Source organism: Rhinolophus ferrumequinum, chromosome 10 (assembly GCF_004115265.2).
Source record: "Rhinolophus ferrumequinum isolate MPI-CBG mRhiFer1 chromosome 10, mRhiFer1_v1.p, whole genome shotgun sequence".
In the NCBI taxonomy this organism is placed as follows: domain Eukaryota; kingdom Metazoa; phylum Chordata; class Mammalia; order Chiroptera; family Rhinolophidae; genus Rhinolophus; species Rhinolophus ferrumequinum.
In genome coordinates, this window is record NC_046293.1 from 61,838,601 (window position 1) to 61,863,985 (window position 25,385).

Here is a 25,385-nt window from a genome sequence, read left to right on the forward strand (position 1 = left end):
TTCCTGTTTGTTAAATTGCTGCTAATGAGAACGACATCGCGAGAGCAATTTCCGTAAGCCCTTTCCATAGCTCCACACTACTAGAACATCTTGAAAACAGAACACCTTGATCAGAAGAGAGATCAAATGATTTTGGTTCACTCTATTGCAAACTGTTAGCCAACATTGTGAAAATGCTTAACACATGTCCTAATGATGGTAGATTGTGAACTCTCTTAGCACATGACAAGAGACTTTTTTGTTTTTCTAAACCAAGGAGAATTATTTTGCCACTTCTTTACTACCGTGTTTCCCCCAAAATAAGACCTAGCCAGACAATCAGCTGTAATGCATATTTTGGAGCAAAAATTAATATAAGACCTGATATTCAATTATATTATATTATAAAGACCCGGTCTTATATTATAGTAAAATAAGACCAGGTCTTATATTACTTTTTGCTCCAAAAGATGCATTAGAGCTGATGGTCTGGCTAGGTCTTATTTTTGGGGAAACACGGTGTCATTAGCTTATGGGCTAGCATAATCAATTAAGAGGTATATTTTTGTGCCTCTGCTATGAATAAGAAGTTGTGCTGTGATGGTTATCGAGGATTAAAGAAAGGTAGGCCAGCAAAGCAAATTTGAAGATGCGAAACAGAGGAAAATACTGAGAAAAAAAATATTGAGGAAAAAAAGGCCTTGTATACTGGCCTTTTTTTATTTCTTTGATCCAGTGGATAATAGAGAGTCATTGAAGGTGTTTGAGGATGGAAGTGACATAATGAAAGTGGTATTTTGGGATAAATTGAAAGGGGAATAAATTGGAAGCTGGTCACTGCTTACTTTAAAGACACTGTGGAACAGGAACAACGTGACAATCACTTTGCCTTAGCTTGAGGATGTGGGAAAGCTAGAGCCCAACTCCTAATATCAAGGGTGGTGGGAAGTGTGGCTCCTGAGAATTACCTCTTCCTTCCTCCCATTTTCCCCATCCAATGGCTTAGGTGACTTCACGTGAGGGATGCAGCCCTCCAAGTATTGCAATGCCCCTAGTAGAAAGAGAGGGAGGTTCTTGGAGGGCAGGGCCACCTGGTTGGGGATGTGTGTGGTAGTGGTGGTGGAGTTTGAAATGGCCAAGAAGAAGTGGTCTCATTCTTCCATTCCCCTTTCTAAGCTCTCAGGAAAGGATCAATCTAAGACCTGGGTAACTGTAATTAGGCCCCCCACTGATACCACATTGCTAGCTAAGATAACTGATATGCTGAATTCATTTGGGGGAAATAAGAGAGCTTAGAGGAGTTCAATAGCTATAATAGAAAGATAAAAAGCTGAACAACCTATAACAAAGGAAGTTAGAATTAATGAATCAGAGAACACAAGAATATAAAATAAACATCATATCTTCAAAGAAAAAAAATACTAGAAATGGAAAAAGGTAATAAGGAGCACTAGACTAGACCCAACCCAAGATATGTGGTAAGAAGAAGGCAATAGGTGAAATGAAAACTCAGTAGAGGGATTGAATAGCAGAATGGAAACCTTGGATGAACTAATCAATGAGCTAGAAGACTAAGCCTTTAGGCATCAGAAAGAGAAGTGCTGGATAAAAGAAAAGTTAAGCTATATGGAATATAAAAAAAAGAGAAGTGCCAATATAATAGGGATCCCAGAATAAGAGAGAAAAAGAAAGTAATGAAGAAATAATTGAAGAATTAATGATTATGCAGATAAAAAGCTTTAGATTGAAAGGGCTTTCAGAGTGTCAGACAGTAGAGATAAGAAAAAAATCAATACCAGCCATATTATAAAGAAACTTAAGAACTTAGAAGACAAAGAAAAAAAATTCTAGAAGATTCTCGATAGAAAGAGAAGATGACCTCAAAAGGAAAATGAATAAATTGTCATCACACTCTCAACAGCAACACTGGATGCAAAGGGATGATGGAGCAACACTCTCCAAGCACGAGACTGTTGCTCCTGAGGTTTTATACCCAGATAAATTATCATTGAAATGCAAAGGGTGACATGAAGATATTCTTAGATGTATGTGTACAAGGTCTGAGAATATTTACCTTGCAAAGACATACTTCGAAATGCTGTTGGAGGACAAATGATCATTCTGGGAGGATAATAAGAATATGGGAAATGTATCAGTCAGTGCCCAGTCAGGAAAACAAATCATTTTAGATCGTTCAAGCTGAGAGGGATTTAATGCAGGGAGTTGATTATAAAAAGTTGGAAAAACCTGGAGGAGCAGAAGGGAAAGAGTGTTCTACCCAGAGTTCAGGTAGCTGCTACTGCACCTGGGCTGGAGCTTGTGAGCCCACACTTGCTGCAGCCACTGCTGGAGCTGCACTGCTAATGCTGCTACAACCATGGGGCTGCAGTCACTGAGGCTGCCGGAACCGTGGGGCTGCCTCGGAGCAGGAGGCACCACTGAAGCGAGGTGCTATCAGAAACAGAATGGCGCCGACCTTCTTTCCATCTGCTAATCAGGTGCAGGTACCCAGGTGGCGTGACGTCCTCTCATTATCAGCCAAAGGGGAGAGAACATCTCCCACTGAACTAACTTGCAGAGTTACAATGATGCCACTCCAGTCACTGGATTACACCTGCCTGAATGTGGGCACCTGCTGTTATCCAGCCCAAGCTCTGCCACCTGCCCTTGGTCATATTACACTCACAGTATTATTAAGTGTTGGTCACTCCTTCTTGAGGAGCAGGGCCACCAAAGGACACCCAGTCCCGCTTTGTCCCAGTCTCCATCCACCTCTCCCATTATTGGGTCGTTGTCTTAAACTCCCATCTTTCCTTGAGGCCAGATCCACACGAGTTATGTCAGTCTGCAACCACATTGTGAATGCTCCCTTGGGAATTATCTCTGAAGCAGGCTGAGCTTTTTAACCTTTATTGTGTGGATTTCTAAAGCTGTCACCTGAGGTTACAGTCAGTCCGCCAGGGGTCTGCAGGGATTAGATAGCAGTGGCCGGAGCCTGCCTAGGTGAACTGTGTGCTGTGCTCTTCTTCCAACACCATCACCGCTTTCCCTTTAGAGTCTGTCCTGACTCTCTGTGTTAGTTATTGACTGCTGGGTAACAAATCATTCCTAAACTCAGCAGCTTAAAACAACAAACATTGATCATCTCATAGCTCTGTGTAGTAGGAATAGCTCTGTGGGTGCGGCTTAGCCGGGTACCGTTTCTTGTAAGGCTACAAGCAAGGTGTTGGCCAGGGCTGGAGTTATCTCAAGGCTCAGCTGGGGTAGGATCCACTTTCAAGTTCACTCACATGGCTGCTGGCAGGCCTCAGGTCCTCCCTGGCTGGCAACATCAGTTCCTTGACCTATGGGCTCAGTAGGGCTGTTTATAGAATGGTAGTTTGTTTCCCCAGAGTGAGATATGAGAGAGAGGGAGGGAGGAAGGGAGGGAGGGAAAGAAAGAGAGAGAGAGAGAGAGAGAGAGAGAGACACACGGCAAGACAGGAGCCATGGTCTTTTATAGCCTAATCTTGGAAGTGACATCCTATCACTTTCTCCCTATTTTATTTCTTAGAAGCAAGCCACTGAATCCAGCCTAGACTCACGTGGGGGAGGGGATTACACAAGGAGTGGGCACCAGGAGGCAGGGATCACTGGAGGCCACCTTAGATACTGCCTAAAACACCCCAAGAGGAATTTAGGGAAACAGAGTTGTACCTCCCAGTAAAGAGTAGGGTGTACACAAGATGAGAAGGGTCACAGGAATTCTTAAGAGAAAATATATTGTAAATATTTACTCATACCTCTACTCAGGTTACTCCCTTTCTCCCTGGCCTCCTCTCTGGGTTCTGATTTATTAACCAAACAGAACGAAAACCAAGAAACTCCCTCCATGCAGATCACTTCTCCAAATTTCAAATTCCTTCTCCCTCCACAACCTGTCTGCTGTTGTTTTACTTTCTGAAATCCTCAGTAGTTATTTTTATATTTTGTCTAGAGGTTATAAGAATTAACAGTGGGAAGGTTGTTCTGTAAGCAACTTATACTCTGTACTAGAAGTGGAACTCTACATTATTTAAAATTGGGTTAGGGTTTGAAAATATGTTACCCTGGTTACAGTGCGAGGCAAAGGGATTGAAAAGCCTAGAAATTTCTGAGTCAAAAACAACTTGTTTGGGCTTCCATAAAAGACGATAAGGACTCTAAAATTCATCCCTGCCCCCCACCCGCCCCCACCGAGTAGAAAGAACATACCGTGTTTCCCCAAAAATAAGGCCGGGTTTCATATTAATTTTTGCCCCAAAAGACGCATTAGGGCGTATTTTCAGGGGATGTCTTATTTTTTCATGTACAACAATCTACATTTATTCAAATACAGTCATGTCATCTTCTTCTGGAACATCGTCATAACATACGTACTAAATGTGTCCGTCTGGCTGACGATCTTAACTGGGGCTTATTTTCAGGGAAACACGGTTGACTATAGAGCTTGATGGGTCTGGTTTAAATTCCTGTTCTACCATTTACTAGCAGACTGATCTCATGCAAGTGAATTAGTCTGTGCTTTAGTTTCCTCATTTGTAAAAATCAGATAACCATATATAACTCTCCGGATTGCACAGGGTTAATAGAAACAATTGCGTACAGTTCACTGCGTGGTACACAGGTGGTCTTCCACAGAGCTTTGTACCCTTTCCTTCCATTCGCTTTATTATCCAGTTATCTGGTAAGTGCATAGTGCGGACATATTTTGGCGTTTGCTGGACTATTCTTCAGAACATCCCAGTGTGAACGGAAAGAAAACAGCTCAGAGAGAATGGCCATCTTTGTAGGGAGAGTGTTGGGGTGTGTGTAGGGCTGGCTCTCCGCCTGGGATGCAGGGGTCAGTGGGGCTGCCGCCAGCTGTCTGCAGTGTTAGCCAGGGAAATCAACTCACAGCCCTGCTGGCACCTACTGCTGGACTTGGGTAAACATAATTACAGCCTTTAAAGAGAGAAGAGGGAAAGAAACCAAGATCCCCACACACCATGTAAACAGGATGTCCACTGAATGGCAGCCTCGGAGATGTTTATGTTCTGTTCAGGGGACAATTGACAAAAGGCCTCTGGGAGCCTTTATTGTTGCCTGGGGCAGTAGTCTGCCAGCTGTGGTGGTGGCTGGGTTCTTCCCAGCAGCTTTGTCTGTACTGTGAATGTGAAGCTTCAGCTGAGAGCTCTGGGGCTGTGCTCTTTGGAGCCAGGATGCAGTCCTTTGTGATGCTGAATCTGGTTATCTGCTCAAGGCCCTTTATACATCGATAAGGGCATTCGGGTGTCTAATGCTCAGTTTCTAGCATGCCCCTTGTGGCCTGAAAGGCTGGCTGGTTGTGGCCTCCAACGAAATAATAACCTTAACAAGAGCTACTGTTTACTCAGAGCCAGGCGGCAGCACACCAAATAGTTCCCACGGATTATCTTATTGAACCCTTATGATAAGGCTTTGCAGTAATTTTATTGTTCTCATTTTACACCTGAGGAGGCTCTGCAAAGATAAGCACCTAGATTTGAAGTTCGATATTTAGATTCTCAAACCTGTGCTTACATAGGAAGCGAGGTAAAGGCAAGGACCATCTGTCAAGTTCAGTATTCTATCTCTATGGCCCAGTATAAGGGCTGAGAAAATGTGTTAAATGAATGATTTTTCAAAAAAAAGAAAAAAAAATTCTACTGAAATGCTGATCTCCACTGATTTCTGAGGAGCACATTTTTCCCCAATGAGAAAAATAGTGGGAGTGTGTTGCATAGTTTATTACACAAGCTCTGGCTTCTGCCCTGGCAACTCAGGGCACGTGTTGGTCAAGGCCGGCTGCAGGTGGTCTTGGGTACGGGCTGAGGCACCAAGGCAGTGACTAGCTGGCCACGCGTCTAACCAAGAAGTCAAATCCTGCTTTGAGTCCAGTCTTCTTTGGTATTCTAGGCAAGGCAAGCCTCTCTTGAGGCCATCCAATCTAGCTTGCTCCTGAAGCACTAGAAACAGTGAAAGCAGATGTTTGTCCCAGCTCGCCTTTGTCTCTGTGCATAATCTCTGAATGGTGGTTTTGCTGTCCCTCTTCCATGTGGGTCTGACAGGAGTTGTGAAGATAGGCTGAGCAGATTTCCCAGGAATGCCAGGAGGTGGTCCCTCTAACTTTATCATTCCTAATGAAATTGGCAGAAACCTAGGGGACCTTTAGTCTTCTAATTCTTGAATAGAAGGGAGAGAACATGCTTGTTCTGCAGGATGGATTAGGACATCAACATGCCTCGTTCCAGAATAAGGATGGCCTTTATCTGATGTATGAACTTTTACACGAGAGGGAGAGGCAATCTTTTCCCTCTCTATTCACGTCTCCTGGGGAGGCACATGTGGCAGGGACGCTCCCTGAAACTGATCACTTGTTTGTCTGGAGCCCAGGCCATAACTGCCTCAATGTTGTCAGCAAGTTATTGTTAGCAAGAATGTGTTCTTTTCTTTGGATCAGCTCTTGTTAGTTTAATAAACAATATCCAAAGGCTATGCAGAGAATGGTCCAAGTTTGGTGAACTCCTCTTTCTCACTCTCAACATTTCTCCCTTTAGTTGCTTTTAGGCACGTATATTCCATCACATTTCAGAGCTGGTTCTTAGTTTCTAGGTGTAGCTTTGACTGAGCTTCTGCTGAATGTCCTGTTGGTCAGGCAGTAGGGATCACAGACGTTCCAGCTGAATTGATAGAATGTGTATAATAGGCCTGTAATTAGGGATGTGGGAAATATCAGTACATATGTTTGGTGCAGGTGGCCTTCCTGCTCTGGAATACGATTTACTAGTATCAAAGTGATTTAGAATCATTTTCGCTCTAGTAACCCTTTTTTTTTTGCCCATATCACATCAGCCACTGTCACACATGAAACCCAACCCCCCACTGGTTTCTATCATTATAACTGGGAATTGTGACCCTACCCAGGGTTGTGACTCTGCACCAGCCCACTTATTGGTCTGTTGCAACCTCACAGTGAGGGCTCCCTCCCTCTGGTCCCTTTCCCATGGTTTCCTCGTGGCTAATGCTGCTGCTGCTTCTACTGAGCTCTGCCTGGCTCTCACCACCTTCCCTAAGAGTGGGGCCCCTGCTTCTGCACGGTTCCTGCTATGCTGGACGAGTCCAGAAAGCACCATGCTCCTCTCACCATCCTTGGTCACGAGTTACTTCTTTTCAAATCAAATTGGAAGGACATTGTTGTCTATCCAAGTGACAGGTGTTTCAGCCAACTTTAGAGCCGAACTATTTATTAGCTTGATAATTCAGCTTTGTAACTAGAGAGACCATGAGGAACACTCCAAACACAGAATAAGTTCAGGTTCAAGAACTGAGGCAGGATCATCCAAGTGTCTGGGGCCTGGGGCTCTGATTGTCAGCCCCGCAGTTTCCTCTCCCTCTCTCAGGGAGCCTGGAGCGCTTATACAGTTGCACGTTTCCTTGATGGTCTTCAGGAACACTCCAAGTGGCCGCACATATATGCAGAACTCCTGTCAGAAGCATTTTCATTCACATGGAGATCTGTTGGGGTCATACAGATTTTTTTTCTAGGCTAGACTGAAAAATAATTGCTTTTTTTTTTTAAAAAAATAAAGATATTAGCCATAGTTATGTTTTCGAGGCAGGAATTGCTGTGTGTTTTTTTTTTTTTTTATGCTTTTCTGCATTTTCCACACTTAAAAAAGACAAAGTACAATTCAAAGAACCTAGCAGATGTTTACTGTTAAACCTGAAAACATGTCTCAGTCCCATTTGAGAGTCAGGTTTTCCAGGTCTCTAAAATGGCTTAAAATTTTTCCTGTTGGTTATTGCTTAGATAAACACCCAGATGTACTATTTTATAAATCATGAGCATATCAAATGTGCCCTTTTATTCTGTATTTCACATGGCTCCTTGGCCCTGGCTTTCAGAGCTGAGCTCAAGTTCTTTGTCAACCTGAGCTATGGCAGACGGAGCTCTCAGCTCAAAGGAGTAAATGAGAGTTGTGGTTCACCTTTGGGAGGTGTTGCCAGAAGAGCTGGACTCTCCCGGGCTTGCTGGGTAATGGGGTAGGAGGGGAGGTAACTGCAGCCATGGCAGCTGGGAAGACCTGGGATTCTGCTGACCTTCACTTGGTCCATAATCAAATGGATGCTCTCAATTGACATGTATTGATAAAGAGCCTTGGTGGAGGCTGTAGGAAGCAAGAGAAAAAGGGTTAAGATCTGAATAGAAAGAGCTTGAAAACAGATTTAAATTCATTAGGGTTGCTGCTGGAGACGTTTAATGATTCAAAGTGTTTGTTTGGATCAGAGACTCATGGGGCTCTTTTAAATTGAGTGTTTCTTTATTAAAAAAAAAAAGCCAGCAGATTCTAAAAAATATATAAATTGGGCTTTGGCAGGAAACCTGCTTCTTCTTGCCATCAGAGAGTCATGCAAATCTCAAGAATGGCAAACATCTGTTTGAAGGGCATCCCAACCTTGGCTTGGCAGAGAACTCAGAAAAAATAGCATTAGGATTTGTAGTTTCCATTCAAGATAGCAAGTGTGGTGGGTAGCAGTGTGGCCAAGTATTAAGAACAGAGCACCTATTCAACAACTATTTACTGAGTGCTCGCTGGGTGCCGATTACTATGTGATGTACTGGGGGTACAAGTTACCAGAACACGCCGAGGACCCAAATAGTTTATTACTTCACGTAGATGCTAAGAAGAAACTTCACAGTGTGTTGTCATGAATATATTATACCTTTACTGCGGTTCTTTGTTGTGCAGCTCAGAATTCAGTGGGAAATTACGATGCATGGAATGTATACCAGTGGCAGAGACTAAGTCTAGTTCATGATCATGCATGGGAACTGGATAGCTAGCCATTTTTTTCTCTTGACCATTTACTCATTAAAATTGTGGCGGGTTGTGTTAAGATTAAAATTATGAAAATAGTCTGAGATTTATAAGTGCAAGTTTGCTCTTGCAAACTTTGTGCCAGATATTTTTTCAGAATTCATAATTTTTCTTACATAAATGAAGTGAATGGTAGATATCTTATGAAAAACCCCCGGTAGTACTCGGGCAATGTCTTTTAATGAAGCATTGTAATATCTCTGCCATTAGATGGCTATGTATGAATAGTGACACTAGTGTGACAAATAAAGACTATACGTAACTTCACATCACTTTAGGTCAGGCTTTGCAGCCAAATGAGTCATGAAGATTTCAAATATTTAAAAAAAGTTTACAATTGCAGATAAGGAATGATGGAATTATAGTATTGATGAAGATCATTCACTATACCCCAAATACTTTATTGCTTCACACAGACCCTGGAATAGAAGTTCACCAAATGTGTTGCCACGAATATACTGTACTTTGGCTGTGATTATTTCATCATTTTTACCTGGAAAAAATTTTGACTTCTTTACAAACAAGTTGAATCAGAGGAAAAAACGATACTACCACCCACTGAAGATCTTTTGCCATTTGTGTTTGGGTTCTTTCCCCAGGCTTTAAGGCTGGCATTCTATTAGAATCACTCTGCTAGTTGGCTTCTTATGAACCATAATGTGAAGTGGGAAATGGAATTCCACCAAAGCCACACCAAAGCTTTTGAATTGGAGCCAGGAAGTATTTTATTTGATGCACTAAACAACATAAAGCCAATATCCTGGCCACAGTCCCAATGGCATCAGCATTAATAGCTGGATGGAAAGCAGGGCGGTTGGGATATAAGGATGGGTGGTGAATATAACCACATTGGCCTTGTTTCTGAATCTTGTGCACTCCAAACTTCTTCTCGGACTAGGACTTTTATACTTCCTATTACCTCTTCCTGGGACATACTTCCCTGTGACTTTTGAAGAACTAGCTCCTTCTCATCATTTAGGCATCCCCTTCAATGGTGCCTCCTGAAGGGGTATTCCTGGACCACCCTATTAAATGTTGTCACCTCCAGTCACTCTCTATAACATTCCCTTATTTTCTTCAAAGCACTTCTAGGAAATTACCCTGTTATTTGTGTACTTATTTACTTGTTCATTATTTTTCTCCTTCACAGAGCAAAGATGTTTTTGACTTGTTGACAGGATCCTTAGTCCCTAGAGCAGTGCCTGGCATATTGAGGGACCTCAGTAAGTATTTGTTGGCTGCATGAACACGCCCGGGAATATCACTAGTTCCCTTATTTTATAATGTCTCTCAGATTTCCCATCCCAACCTCCCAGTGTTCCTTTTGTGACAAATGTCCCAGAAGAAAAAATATTGCAAATGTGGGAAACGTGATAGAGCATGAAGCATGGTAGAACATTAAATTAGCTTCACAAACTGTGAATCATAAATCATGGTTCCATCTGTTCTGTGACAGTGAAAACAGCAAAATTTTCCACAAGATAGAAACTAAAAACAAAGCAAAGCCATGAGTTTCAACTCATGGAGAGCCTGTTACTATTATTTTGGATCATCTTCTCTCTCCCTCTGCTCCTCAGTAACAATTTTGGTCATGCTATGCCTTTCTGGATTAGGCCCAGGAACCTATTCATAATAGATACTGGTTTTCTCCCATCTAAAAGTTTCTGTGCCATACCTGGCACATATGAGCAACTAAACAATATTTGTTGACTTCCACCATGTGCTAAATTCCACTATGGAGATTTATTCTCCAGTCAATTTTTTTTTTTAATGAAAATATCCTTTAGAAGAGATAACCTGCAAAAGGAAGCCCTTTCATGCATAATCTAGTATTAATTGGTGTATCTTATTGAAAGATGAGGTATAGACTTTTTTGAGCATAGGTCATTACTTGGGCAGCTGAGGTCTGGGCGAGGCATGGTGATAGGCAACACGGGGCACTGGTTGTCCTGAGACGTGATGGGACATTAGCAGGGGCCAGAGGAACAAAGAAAAGTTTCTGAGGCAAGTGGTTCACACTGCAATTTTGCCTAAGGCCAACATGGCGGAGGGTCCTGTTTGGGGAGAACTGGTACCCTTAGATTATGCCTACTGGCTGAAAGCATAGTGAACGTGGTAGGTTACCGGGACATGCCAGGGACTATAAAACCAGTTTTATTTAGGAAAATTCTGTTAAAATACACATCAATACACAGATGACATTCCTGACAGGCTTCCCAAGAAACTGATAGCAGTGTCTGCCTCTGGGAAATGGAAATGACGGATGGTAGAGTTTTAAATTTCTAGAGTTTAATTTTTCCCCGTAACAATGTATTGATTTCACAGTTGTAAAAAAAAGTCAATAAAAATCAGTATCTTTTAAAGATTTTACTGTATTAAAATGTTAGCTGAATGAAAATGAGTATAACAGCAATTGTAATAAAATAGTAGGGGGTGTCACAACAAGGTTCAATTGAATATATTAATATAAGAAGAAAAACCTTGGATTTGTAAAACTGTTATTCATATATAGTTTTTGGTCTTCTCTGTAGAACGTTGTTCAACTCTCTTAGAACATAAAAGCAGCCTTAGAAGCAGAACCAGCAATGGTTCCAGAACACAGACCCGTGGACTTACTTCTCTGACATACTGTCCCCTACTCGCCTCATGACTCAGTTTCCTTTATTTCCTATCTTTCATTACCAATTTGGATGGCTACCTCTTCGAGTGTTTTCAATTCAAACCCTGAAAGAGAGGAACTGTCACTGTGCAGTCCTCAGGGTAGAAATAGTTTCCTAGACTTCTTTACTCCTCTTGCATCTTTATGATAAAATGCAGTCACCCAAGGTCATGTGCAAATGAACCTGATCTTTTCAACCTGATAATTTTTTTTTTGGCTTTGGGATGCTGTTTATTTTCTTCCGTATATGTTTTCTATTGTCTAAGTTCTCTACAACAAACATATATCACTTTTAAAAATACGAAAACATAGAACAATTTTTAGAAAGCATTAGTAAACCCTCCCAAACTTAGAAAATAAAAATGTATCCAGTATATTTAAACCATATTGGGAATCTTTTTTTTTTTTAATTTTTTTTTTAATTTTTTTTATTAGTTTCAGGTGCACAAGACAAAGTCATACTTAGACGTTTATCATTTATATCCCTCACACCGTGTGAACCCCCCTCCCCCCATCCACCGTCCCCCTGACATCGCACAGAGCCATTACATTTCAACCTGAAAGTTTTTAACACATAACTCCTGCACTTAAAAAATCCAAATGCTACTTTCTTACATTGATGGCACACTGAATAGATTTTCAAGCTCTCCTCTGCACTCCTAGTTCATGTCTAGCAGGAAGAGAGACTTTTCTGTGGTGATCCCCTCCTATAATAAAGGGACTGTTTAAGTCATAATTAAATGTAGGGAAAGAGGGTTTGCACCCCAGGTATGAGGTTTTTATGATCTATAGCTGTTGGGGAGTAGGAGGTTTTTCCAACTGTTATCTGCTTCTGGAACAGCATACTTTATTTTGTCTAAAAGACACTAAGCGAGCAGGGTACTATGCGTTTACCTAAGCATTAGTCAAGCACTTTGATAATTGTAGTTTGTGTAAGAGCTGCAGTGATATTGGAGTTGCATCAAACAGTTTTGGGGCTTTTCTTTTTCATTTTCTACTCCCGTAATTTAGAAAGGATGGGAGACTCCCATTTGGGAGAACTGTAGGGTGCGACCTTATTTGGAGCCGTGGGGAAGTTCATAGAGATTGTTGAAGCATCTTCTTTTCCAGCTCTGTGATTTTTTTCAGTGTTGACACAAGTTAACACTTGTCTGATTTCCCCATAATTGAAATAAGTTATAGCCCACCCCCTTGGCCTTACAAGAGTAATTTGTTTCTAAAAAATTCCTTGCGGCCAGACCTCTTGAGGTGAAAAATGGAGTGTCCATTGAAATTATTAACGCATAGTTACTTTGAAAATTAACAAAGTATATGTATACAGTTGATCCTTAAACAATGCAAGGGGTTGGGGTGCTAATTCCCTGCATAGTTGAAAATTCGCTTATAACTTTTGACTCCCCCAAAATTTTGCTAATAGCCTGTTGTTGATCAGAAGCCTAACACATATATTGTATATGTATTATATTCTGTATTCTTACAATAATGTAAGATAGAGAAAAGAAAACATTATTTAAAAAATCATAGGAAGAAAAAACATACATTTACAGTATTTATTGAAAAAAAAATCCACATGTAAATGGACCTGTACAGTTCAAACCTGTGTTGTTCAAGGGTTAACTGTATATGTAATTGAAACTTGGCAGAGAAATCTGTCCACCAAACAAAGTTCTTCCCCTTTTACAGGGAAAGCTTGTCCCCTGACATGCAATGTAGAAGGGAGAGTGTCCTGAGAGGTGGTACCCAGCCAGAAGCTATGTTTCCCAGCCTCTTTATCCCATGTGTGACCATGTGACTCCTTCCTGCCAATAAAAGTGGGTCAATATGTATCACTTTGGGGCTGAGGTTTTAAGAAGCAGATGTCCATTTTCTGAGGTACATTTTGCCAGGATTCCACTGGATGCAGAGTACATTGAGGCTTTAGAGGGGCTGGGGGGCCAGCAGAAGTCTAGATCCCTGAATTGCTACATTAAGAGAAGCTCCTGTTACCAGAAACATCTACATTGGACTATTACATAGCCAGAAACAAAACAAAACAAAACAAAACAAAACAGAAATCTGTATTGTGTAAAACCACTGAAATTTGGAGTTTATTTATCCCCTAGCTTGAGAGTCAGGAAACTATTTCTGTAAAGAGCCAGATGGTAAATATATTAGGCTTTGTGTGATGCCTATGGTCTCTTTCTCATTGTTTTGTTTTTGGTCAAAAAATGCTATTTATTTTTTTCGCTTTATTGAGGTATAATTGCCAAATAAAATTTGAGATATTTAAAGTGTACCATGTTATTATTTGATATATTTATAACTTCTTTTTATTTTTTTACAACCCTTTAAATATATAAAAATCATTCTTAGCTCACAGATTATAAAAAAAAATAGCTGCAGGCTTAAATAATACAGGCTTTTAATACAAAACAACACAACCACAAAAAACCCACACAACAAAACAGTGTAAATGGTGCATGAGGTATTACTACTATTAAGTAGGAAACTGTGAAGACTAGGAGAGAAGACCTTTAGGCCACTTGGGCCAACCACTCCACCATGAAGCTACCTGTATGTGGCTCTCATTGTGCACCCAAATGCTCCCAAGGCATGTAAAGACCCAGATTATCAATCATAAATGCAAAGAATGTCTCCAAAGTTGAAGTTGGAGTTGGTGGAATATATCCAACTCCTAGAAAAGTGAAAATCTCATAACTCTAATTGGTGTATATCAGCATGTGATTATATTCTGGCTTCCCTTCTTACCTTCTCTCTCTAAAATCATACAGCACTTTTTATGGTACTCTTTGTAACTGGTCTACTGCTAGATACTACTGGAGTCTTCAACCAGCAGATCTTGACACACCACCTGGTAAGATTCCAAGATGGCATCTCCGTTTCCCTGAACCCCCCACGTCATAGCCCTTCTCATTGTTCCCAGAACTCCTGGTTGGGAGGCTGGTACGGCCAGCCCTGCCTGGCCCCTTCCATTCCAGGCCCTCATCTCAGTCAGCACAGAACCCAAGACCACTCAAAACATCAAGGAAAGTCATCATCCAACAATAGGATGAATAAATACACGATAGACTCTTCTGTAGCAACTACAATGAAGATTTTAAGTGTATAATGGTGTGAAAAAATGCTTGTGAGAGAATATTAGATGCAAAGAGCAGAATTGAAAATTGTATATTCAATGTGATCCTACTTGTTTAAAAACAGAGCTTGAAGGAAATACACCAAAAAGTTAGTGGTGGTATTCCAGAGTGGTGGATTATGGGTGATTAAAAAGAAATCCTGTTCTATGTTTTTGTTTGTTTTTTAAAATATGAACAAATGACCCTATGTTATTACCATTATTTGTAATGACCAAAAAAATTAAGCGTAGTTATTCTCACAGAGACTTTGGAGAGCCCTGCCTGAGTCCTCCCTCTGAGAGTTTCCACTCTGAGAGGTTCTTAGGTGACCCTGAAGCGCATGTTCAGAGCAGGAGCAGGAAAGGAAAGAGGAGAGTGGGTGGCATAGTTCTGAATATGTCAATCTCAGGCTTGAACCAGAGGAAATCTAGAGACCTAGAGCAACCTTTGCTTGGTGAGCTCTGTTTCTTCCCTGCTTGCAAGGATTCAACTAGTTTCAGATCCAGTGTCTTATCTCAAAATATACTCTGTCCACTCTGATTATTCTCCGTCCCCCCTCTCTACTCCCTAAGTACTGGCCTGAGAAGCAAAGGAAGCAGGAAAGGCTTTCAGGCTAATGCTGTGATCTCTCCTCTCGTCCTCACCCTTCCATGTGAGGGTCAGAGCAGAAGCCTCTCCATGCTCTGTTCTTGCACCCAGATTCCTGCAGTCCAGACCCTTCATGCTGCCTCTCATCTTTCTCGAGTGATCGTTGAGGGTCTGTGCTGTGACTACCCCCACACAGGTGATCATTTTGTTTGTTTGTGCACACGCACCGACACATACACCTGTGCTCCCTAGCATATTTATTGGTGTTCTGCTAGGCACATGGTTAATCATAACATTCATTTATTCAGCCAGTCAGCAAATTGCTCTCTACTCTGTGTCAGGCATTACCGTAGGTGCTGAGGTACACGAGAAACCAGATAGAAAAGGTCCCTTCCTTCTTGGGGCAGAAATTCCACTGGGAGATAAACAATAAGCAGATACGTATATACTGTAATGTTGAGTAGTGATAAGTGCTAAAAGGAAAAATAAGGCGTAGGGAGGGGCTACTGACCTGGGATGGAAGGTGCCTTTACATTGGTCAGAGAAGGCTTCTCTGTTGAAGCTCCATTTAAGCAGAGACTTTGGTGAAGTGAGGGAAAGAGCTATGTGGGGTGTGGGGACAAGTGTTCTGGCTGAGGGAACAGTAAGTACAAAGGCCCTGAGTCAGGAATTAGCTTGACTCTCGCCTTCAAGTTGCTCCCATTCTAGTAAAAGAGATAGGTAAACAGGCAATTGCAATATTGTGTGATAGACATTTATCACTTAGTATTTATACATGTCTAACCTTTATGGCATTTAAAAATGTACGTTATCTATTGTCTGTGTCCCCTAATAGAAAATAAGCTCCACGAGGGCAGAAGTTTTTGCATTTTTTTTTGTTGTTGTTCACTATAGTTACTTCCAGCACCTAAAACAGCTGCAGACACATAGTAGCTGCTCAGTACTGTTTAGATGGATGAAAGAATCCCACATTTGTCCCTCTGCTCCTAATTCCTCTCTCCAGATGCAACCACTTTTATTAGGCCCTGAGAAGAGCATGGTATTTAAACAGATCACCATGCCCTCCACCCAGCTTTCATTTGGGGGCTACAGGTGAGTCTCTAGGTCTTCCAGGAGATGGACTATGCCACTCCACCCCCGCTGTCTTGTGGGCTGCAATAGACACTGGTCCTCGGAAGCTCATAAGGTCCTGGGTGCCCTTCTTGATCAGGGAGCAAAGGAGAAATCAGGAAACTCTGGCTACACCTTGGATTCCATGTTCAGGCTTTTGTGGGGACTTGGCACTTAGGAAAGGACATGTCTGCTGCCCCACAGAGTGAGGCCCACTCCTTCAGCTCATGGCTGTATCTTGACACAGGGGATCTGGCAGCAGATATTGCTTCTGTATGTGAATTTAAAGCCAGAGCTGTGTCCAGTTCTCAGTGCCACAAATGTTGGGAACCTTTGCTTTTGCATTGCGTTTGGTATACAACCTTTAAGCAGGACCTTGGCCAGGGACCAAGGTGGGAGGCAGGGACTTAGTTCCCATTTCAAAAGAGACTTCTCAGAAATAGTCAAGAATCAAATCATCCACACAGATTATCTGGGGATTAACAATGAATTTTCCAACATTTCCTTCATTGACAAACAAGGCAGGACTCTCCCTGAATTTTATACTTGGGGTAATTTACAATTTACAAGTATCAGGGAGGGAAGAAATTAATAGTTCCTGAATATCCATTATCCTTAATAGATTAATTAGAAAACTATGGTCCAGAAAATTTAAATGAGCCCAAGACCACACAGCTAGGAAGAGGGTAGTTATTTAATTAGTTTTAGAAAATTAGGGCAGGATTCCTTACCTCAAAGCAAACCTTCTGAAAGGCAGTTTTATTCTGCTGCCTACAAGTCCTCATTGAGGTTTCATTCTGTTTCTTTAAATATCTTGGGTCAAGTCACCACATCCTTGGATTTTTGACCACAACGCCTAGCACATCACAGATGCAATAAATGTCAAGACACAGAAGGAAAAAACTTAGTCACTAGCACTTTGTGTGAATCAGAATTAGTCTATTAATTATTTTTTCTTCAGATGGGAACAGAATGTTCACTAACTGCAACAGTTACAATGACTTACCCATTTCAGTTCATGGCCATGGAATTCTTCCCTTTCTTTGCTCAGTCCAAAAATCCTTGGTGTCATCCTTGACTCTTTTCTTCCTCTCACACCTTGCTTCCAATATGCCATCATATCCTGTTGTTTCTCTCTTCAAGAGATGTCCTGATCTGACTAATTCTCATTACCTCCCCTGCTACGACCCTGAGGCAAGCCACCGTGAGCTTCCTTCTGGACTACTGCACTAGCTTCCTAACTAGCCTTGCTCCCTCCAGTGTATTCCCAAAACAGTGGCCAGAGTGAATCCTATAAAAATATGTCCGATCACGTGACTCCTACATGATCTTTGCCCCACTCCTCACCTTCATCCAGGGACCCTCCCCACCCCCCGATTTTATTGATAGGTAGTTGACATATAGCGTTGTATACATTTAAGGTGAACAACATAATGATTTGATATGTGTATCCATTATTGTGAAGTAATTATCACAATAAGTTTAGTTAATATCCATCACCTCACAGAGTTGAAATTGTTTTCTTGTGTTAAGAACTTTTAAGGTCTACTCTGTTAGCAACTTTGAAATATGTAACAGAGTATTGTTAACTGTAGTCACCATGCTGTACATTATGTTCCCAGAACATACCTTTAAATATACCTTTAAACTGGAAATTTGTACATTTTGACCACCTTCACCCATGTCCCCCGCCCCAACCCCTCCACCTCTGGAAACCACCAATCTATTCTCTGATTCTATGAGTTCTTTTTTTTTTTTTTGGATTCCATAGTATTTGTCTTTCTCTGTCTGACTTATTGCACTTAGCATAGCACCCTCGAAGTCCATCCACGTTCTAAATGGCAGGATTTTTATGGCTGAATGACATTTAATTACATATAAGTCATATTTTTAAATCCATGCACCCATTGATGGACACTTAGGTTGTTTCCATGTCTTGGCTATTGTAAACAATACTGCAATAACTATGGCAGTGCAGTTATCGCTTTGTGATAGTGACAGATACTAGAGATAGTGTTCCAGGAATATTTGATGAGATCATGTTTTTCAGGAGCAGAATGAATTACATTGAAGGAGAGGGATAGTCATTTTTTCCCCTTGAACTGAACTGACCCATAGTATATTTTAGGGCAAACACAAAAAGCTTTCTGTCAAAATTCTGTTTTATAGTAATTGAACCATAAGTCATTTCTAAAACAGCATAAATCTGTGTTTCCTGAGATGAAAGTGTATGCCACAAACCACATCTTGACATTTCATATATTATAATGTGGTTAGCCTCTGCTTTTAAACTTCAGTCATCTTAATGATAGAGATTTTCCATGAAACACAGTGTATATAGGTATGTGAGTGTAGAATGTTTGCATGAAAGAGAGAAAGAGAAAGATTACAGAAAAAAAATGGGAAAGGAATTACATTAAGAATCAAACAGTGTAATATCCAAATACTTTTCCTTATGGGCTGAATGTTTGTGTCCCTGCCCCCCTCACCCCCTAAATTTATATGTCCCTAGACTTCCATGTGGCTGAATTTGGAAATGGAGTCTTTAAGGAAGTAAGTAAGGTTAAATGAAGTTATAAGGGTGGAGTCTTGATCCAGTAGGATTAGTGTCCTTATAAGAAGAGACACTAGAGAACTTGCAGTCTCCCCATGAACACATATGGGGGAAAGGCCATGTGAGGCCGTAGTGAAAAGATGGTCATCTTCAAGTCAGGAAGAGTCCTCAACAGAAATTGTGTCAGCTGGAACCTTGACCTTGGAATTCTAGATTCTAGAACTGAGAGAGAACAAATTTCTGTTGTTTAAACCACTACCTTTGGTATGTAATTATGGCAGCCTTAGCAGACTGAAATGCACCAGTAACATATTTTACAGTCAAATGGATGGTAGATGCAATTGATTCAACCAGAAAGCAAAAAGTTGAAGTTCAGAAACAGGTGGAGAAATGAATGAAGCAAATTGGTGCGAAAAGTATGAAGCTTTCAGAATATGAAATGGGTATTGCTGCTTGTAGCAATCTTGTAGACCCTCTTAATATACATGTTAGTTGTCTTAATATACATGTTAGTTGGAGTGACATAGCTAGTTTAGATGATGTCATTACAGATCTGAAAGACACAGTCATCTTACTTATCAAAAAGAAGAATTTGTTTCAAAATTCTAGGCTTCTGCAGCCTCCAAAAGGTGTTTTTCTCTGTGGTCCTTAAGATTGTGGTAAAACATTGATTTCCAAGGCTACAGCCAAAGAGGCAGGCTGTCGACTTAGTAATCTTCAGCCTTCAACCCTGACCGATAAATGGTATGGAGAATCTCAGAAATTAGCTGTTGCTGTTTTTTCCCTTGACATAAAGCTACAGCCCTCCTTTCTATGAAACTGTCCAAGTTTTAACCATGAAGCTACAGCCATGATGAAACCTCAGTTTGAGTCTCTGGGATGAATTGGATACTGACCACAGCTGTTAGGTTAGAGTGATGGGAGCTACTAATCATCCTCAGGATCTTGATTCAGCTATAATAAGAAGAATGTCTACAAGATTTCATATGAACCAGTCTGCTCTAAAACAAAAAGAAGCAATTCTGAAACTCGTCTTGAAAAATGAAAATGTGGATAAGTGTGTGGACCTGCTAGAAGTTGCATAGGAAACTGATGGGTTTTCAGGAAGTGACCTGAAAGAGGTATGTCAAGATGCTGTCCTTCTCTGTGTCAGGTGAAAATATTGGGTATTTTAAAAGAGATACAGAAAACTCTGGGAAAAAAATTCTAGAACTGAAAAATACAATGTTCTGAATCAAACAGTAATTAGATGGGCTTAACATTAGACTGAACACTGAAGAAGTAAGGACCAGTGAATGTGAAGACAGACCACTAATATATCTATGTTAATATCAGGTAAAATAGACTTTAAGTCAAGAACATTACCAAATTATGAAGGACATTTCATAATGATAAAAGGGAAAATCATCAAGAGGACAATAATGTTGAAAGTGTATGGACCTTAAAATATATGAAGCAAAAATGGATGGGAGAAATATACAAAGTCATAATTACAGCTGAAGATTCTCATACACGCCTTTCTCGGTAATTGACAGAATAAAGTAGACAAATAATTGGAAAGGATGTAGAAAGTCTGAACCACCCTGTCAACTATACTAACTTAATTCACATTTGCATAACACTACATCAAACAACTGCAGAATACTTACTCTTTTCAAGTAGGCTTAGAATATTTACCAAGATAGAACTCATGCTGAACCATAAAGAGAAGTCTCAATAGAATTCAAAAGATAGAACTTGTACAGAGTATGTTCTTGCACCACATTAGGAAACAATAACAAAAAGATATCAAGAAAAATCCCTAAATATTTAGAAATTAAACAACATGCTTTAAAGAAGAAATGACAAGGAAAAGGAGAAAATATTTTAACTGAATTATAACAAAAACACACATTAGAATTTGTGGAATGCAGTAGAGTAGTGCTTAAAGAGAAAGTTATAGTTTTAAAGACTTGCATTTGAAAATAAAGAAGTTTTAAAAATCAATACTCTCATCTTCTAACTTAAGGAGCTACTAAGAGAAAGTGCAAATTAAACACAAAGTAAGTTGAAAGAAGAAAATAAGGAGCAGAAGTCAATGAAATAAAAAAATGAAGAGAGTCAACAAAGTTAACGAACAAAAGTGGTTCGTTAAAACTATTGATAAAACTTATAAACTTTTAATGATACTGATCAAGACAAAAGAGAGAAACACAAATTACGAATGCTAGGGGTAAAAGAGGGGCATTATTAGATATCTTGGAGACATTAAAATAACAGGAAATATTATGGCCAATGTATGCCAATAAATTCAGTGACTTAGATGAAGTGAACAAACTCCTTGAAAAACATGAATTAATAAATCTGACAGAAAAGAAATAGAAAATTTCTAAGCCCTATACCTATTAAAGAAATTATATTCAAAATGAAAAACCTTCCCATAAAGAAAATCTCACGCCCAGATGACTTCAGTGGTGAATTCTCTCAAACATTTGAGGAAAATAATGCCAACTTTATACAAACTTGTTCAACATTTGAGGTTGTTATTATTATCATCAGTATGGTTTTTGTGTCTCCTCCCACAGTTTTCAGCATCTTTCTTAAAACAAAGAGGACAGAACTTTTCATAGTCTGCTAGTAAAAGTCTGAATTCAGTGCGAGGTTACCTTGTAAATCTCACCTTTCTATTTGTGTTCTTTGACTTAGAATGACATGTGGTGTTTGCAAAACACTGCATTGCTTTTGCCTCTGATTTTAATCTTTTCTAACCTTTTTACACAAAACCAGTTGTTCCTCTGAAACTTGAGTAGAAGTTCTGCCAAGCACAAAAATTTTTCAGGATCCTATCATGCCTGGTTTTCTGGTGATCTTTTAATAACAACTAAAACTTTGTTTACTTGTGTCTTTCTTTCTTTTGTGTAAGCCCTTTCTGGAGGATGACACAAAGTTGTTCAGATCAACTGTTTCCTGCCTTAATTTGGCTTTATATAATGGGCCGAGATTAAAATTTGTATAGTAGATGGAAAATTTGTGAGCAATCACAATCATGGTTCGGCGAAGCTTTCCTTTTTTTTCTTTCCTTCCTCAGAAATACTAAGAGCCAGTTAGACTAAATCCTTCAGAAGCGTTCTTTATCACTGTTGTTTGATGTAGTTCCAGCCACATCAAACACAAGAGGCATCCAAATTTCTCTGAGTTGAAATGACTGAGGCTGCATTTTTCAGAGATCCCAGGGAACTGGTAGTATTGACTAAAGAGTAGTCACAATAAGAATGTCTGAGTGACTAAGCATCATAACTAACTCAGTGAGGAGGGCCTGCTGCTCTGGGTACCTCTTCTTCCCTGCCCCTTCTGGTTTCTTTACTCTTCTTCCGCAGCAGCAGAAAACTGAATTTTTTAGACAGCAAGATATCTGGCCTCAGCAAAGGATGGTTTTCTGATGGACCCACTATATTAGAATCCACTATATTAGAATACAGACTAAGCTGCTATGACAGAAAGATTCTAAAATACAGCAGCTTTAATAAAATAGAAATTAATTTTTCTCTTATGTAACAGTCAAGAGGTAAATTGGAAATCCGTGACAAATAGGTGGCTAAACTCCACGAGGTCATCCTTTATCTTTTTCTCCATCACTCCCCAGAGCAAGGTCTTAACTTTAGATCCATGGACGCTTGGGAGTCTCTGGAAAGAATTTAGGGAATCTGTTGAACTGGGATGGAATATGTTAAATCTTTATTTTTATTCACCTCTAAGTAAGATTTAGTATTTCATTCAATTTTGAATATAGGTAATAAACAACCATGACATTAGCAGCGCCTATGACTTTGCCATTGATAGAAGTCACAGAGAATTTTATATCATATTCTTTTGTTATAAGTATCTTAAAATATTACAGTACATCAGTACCAACAGTTAACCAGCCTCTAGAGCTTGCTATTTAATGGGTTAATAAATACATACTTATTGTAGTAAAACTTTTAAACATAATTTTGAGAAGTATATTTAATATACTTTCCTTTTTAACATTATGTATTTTATTTTATGTATTTATAAACATTATTCTAAGAAGGGCTCTGTAGGTTTTATTGGACCACCTAAGAAGTCCACAGCACAAAATAGGTTAAAATCTCTGCTCTGAGATGTTTTCCTGTCCTCATTTTATTTATCTATCTATTTATTTGTTTGTTTATTTATTTATATTTTTTAAAAGATTTTTTATCGGGGAAGGGGAACAGCACTTTATTGGGGAACAGTGTGTATTTCCAGGACTTTATTGGGGAATAGTGTGTTTTTCCCAGGACCCATCAGCTCCAAATCAAGTTGTTGTCCTTTCAATCTTAGTTGTGGAGGGAGCAGTTCAGCTCCAAGTCCAGTCGCCATTGTTCAATCCTAGTTACAGGGGGCACAGCCCACCATCCCTTGAGGGAGTCGAACTGGTAACCTTGTTGTTGAGAGCATGCGCTCTAACCAACTGAGCCATCCGGCTGCACTCCCTTGTCCTCATTTTAGAATCTTGCTTCTCTGCTGCACATCATTCAATTCCAGTCAGAAGGAAGGGAGAAATAGGAAGTGGGGTTAACCTACAAGGAAAATGACCCAGAATTGCATACATACCTTCTGGCTAATATTTTGCTAGTGATAAAATGGTCAAAAGACCACATTTAGTTGCAAGCAAAGCAGGATTATAGTATCTAACTAGAGGCCATGTACTCTGCTAAATGTGGTGGTGGTGGTGGTGGTGTGCTCTAATACTAAAATGGGATAGAGAATATATACAGGGTGACAGCTACTCCCACATAATTCTATTTGGATTTTAAATCTGTTTCATTGATGCTTTAGCAAAATGTATGATTTCTCTTGATCTTGAGGGTCAAAAATGTTTATTGTCATATTTGAGGTTTGTCTGCACTGTCTTGTGCCAAAAAGTTAGATCACATTATGGACACTTTCATAAGAAATTTGTCTGCAAGATTTTTCAGACTTATGTTTGTAAGCTAGAAAAGCATTCTAAATATAGGAAGTGCTTTTCTTGCCCCCAAATGGTTAAATGGGAAGATCATGCAAATTCAGATAATTATATTCAACGTTAGTAACAAAAGCATATTCTAGATCATCCTCTGGTCATGACTGTCCTTTGTATAGAGTTAAAAGCTATATTGAGAATGGGAAAAGATATTTGCCAATGATATATCTGATAAGGGATTAATATCACAAATCTATGAAAAACTCACTCAACTCCAAAAAAACAAACGATCCAATTAAAAAATGGGCAGAGGACTTGAAGAGACATTTTTCTAAAAAGGACATACAGATGGCAAACAGACATATGAAGAAATGCTCAACCTCACTAACCATCAGAGAAATGCAAATAAAAACCACAATGAGATACCACCTCACCCCAGTCAAAATGGCTATCATCAATAAATCAACAAAGTGCTGGCGCGGATGTGGAGAAAAGGGAATGCTTGTGCACTGTTGGTGGGATTGCAGATTGGTCCAGCCACTATGGAAAACAGTATGGAGGTATCTCAAAAATCTGAAAATGGAACTACCCTATGATCCAGTAATTCCACTTTTAGGTATCTATCCGGAGAAACCCAAAACTTCAATTCAAAAATCTTTATGCACTCCTTTGTTTATTGCAGCACTATACACAATAGCTAGGACATGGAAACAACCAAAATGCCCATCGGTAGATGACTGGATTAAGAAACTGCGGTACATTTATACAATGGAGTATTACGCAGCCATAAAGAAGAAAGAAATCTTACCATTTGCAACAACATGGATGGACCTAGAGAACATTATGTTAAGCGAAGTAAGTCAGACAGAGAAAGATAAGTACCATATGATCTCACTTATTTGCGGATTCTAAAGAAAAGAATAAGTGGATGAACTAATCAGAAACAGTTTTGGAGACAAAGAGGAAAAACTGAGGGTTGCTAGATGGGCGGGAAGGGTGGGGGGTGGGGGGGAGGGGGAGGGGATTGGAGGGCAGTTGGTGACCACAGGATGGCCACGGGTTTGAAAATTAATCTGGGGAACGTAATTTGGTGGTTACCAGAGGGTAAGGGGGTTGGGGGGTGGAGGATGAGGGTGAGGGGGATCAAATGTATGGTGATGGAAGGGGAGCTGACTCTGGGTGGTGAACACACAGTGTGATTTATGGATGATGTGATACAGAATTGCACACCTGAAATCTATGTAATTTTACTAACAATTGTCACCCCAATAAATTAAAAAAAAAAGAATCAACTAGAATGAATACTAATTAGCAAAATAAAAAAAAAGCTATATTAAAATTCTGTTTTTTTGTTTTTTACTGTTTTGCTTGTATATTTTTGAGTAAACATACTTTGAATATTTACTCTGTTTCAGGCAGGATATTCGGAACTCAGCACACCAAAATGAAGAAGACAGTTTTTTTATCCTCAAGATGTTCGGAATCATGTTTGGGTGTAGGTGTGCATACATGCATGTGTATGTGTGTGGGGAAGAGA

At 39.9% G+C, this 25,385-nt stretch overlaps 1 pseudogene; it reads left to right on the forward strand.

Annotated features, from left to right (window-relative positions):
• The first annotated feature begins 19,216 nt into the window (after positions 1 to 19,216).
• Positions 19,217 to 20,060, forward strand: LOC117028845 (ATPase family AAA domain-containing protein 1-like; annotated as a pseudogene).
• Positions 20,061 to 25,385: the final 5,325 nt, after the last annotated feature.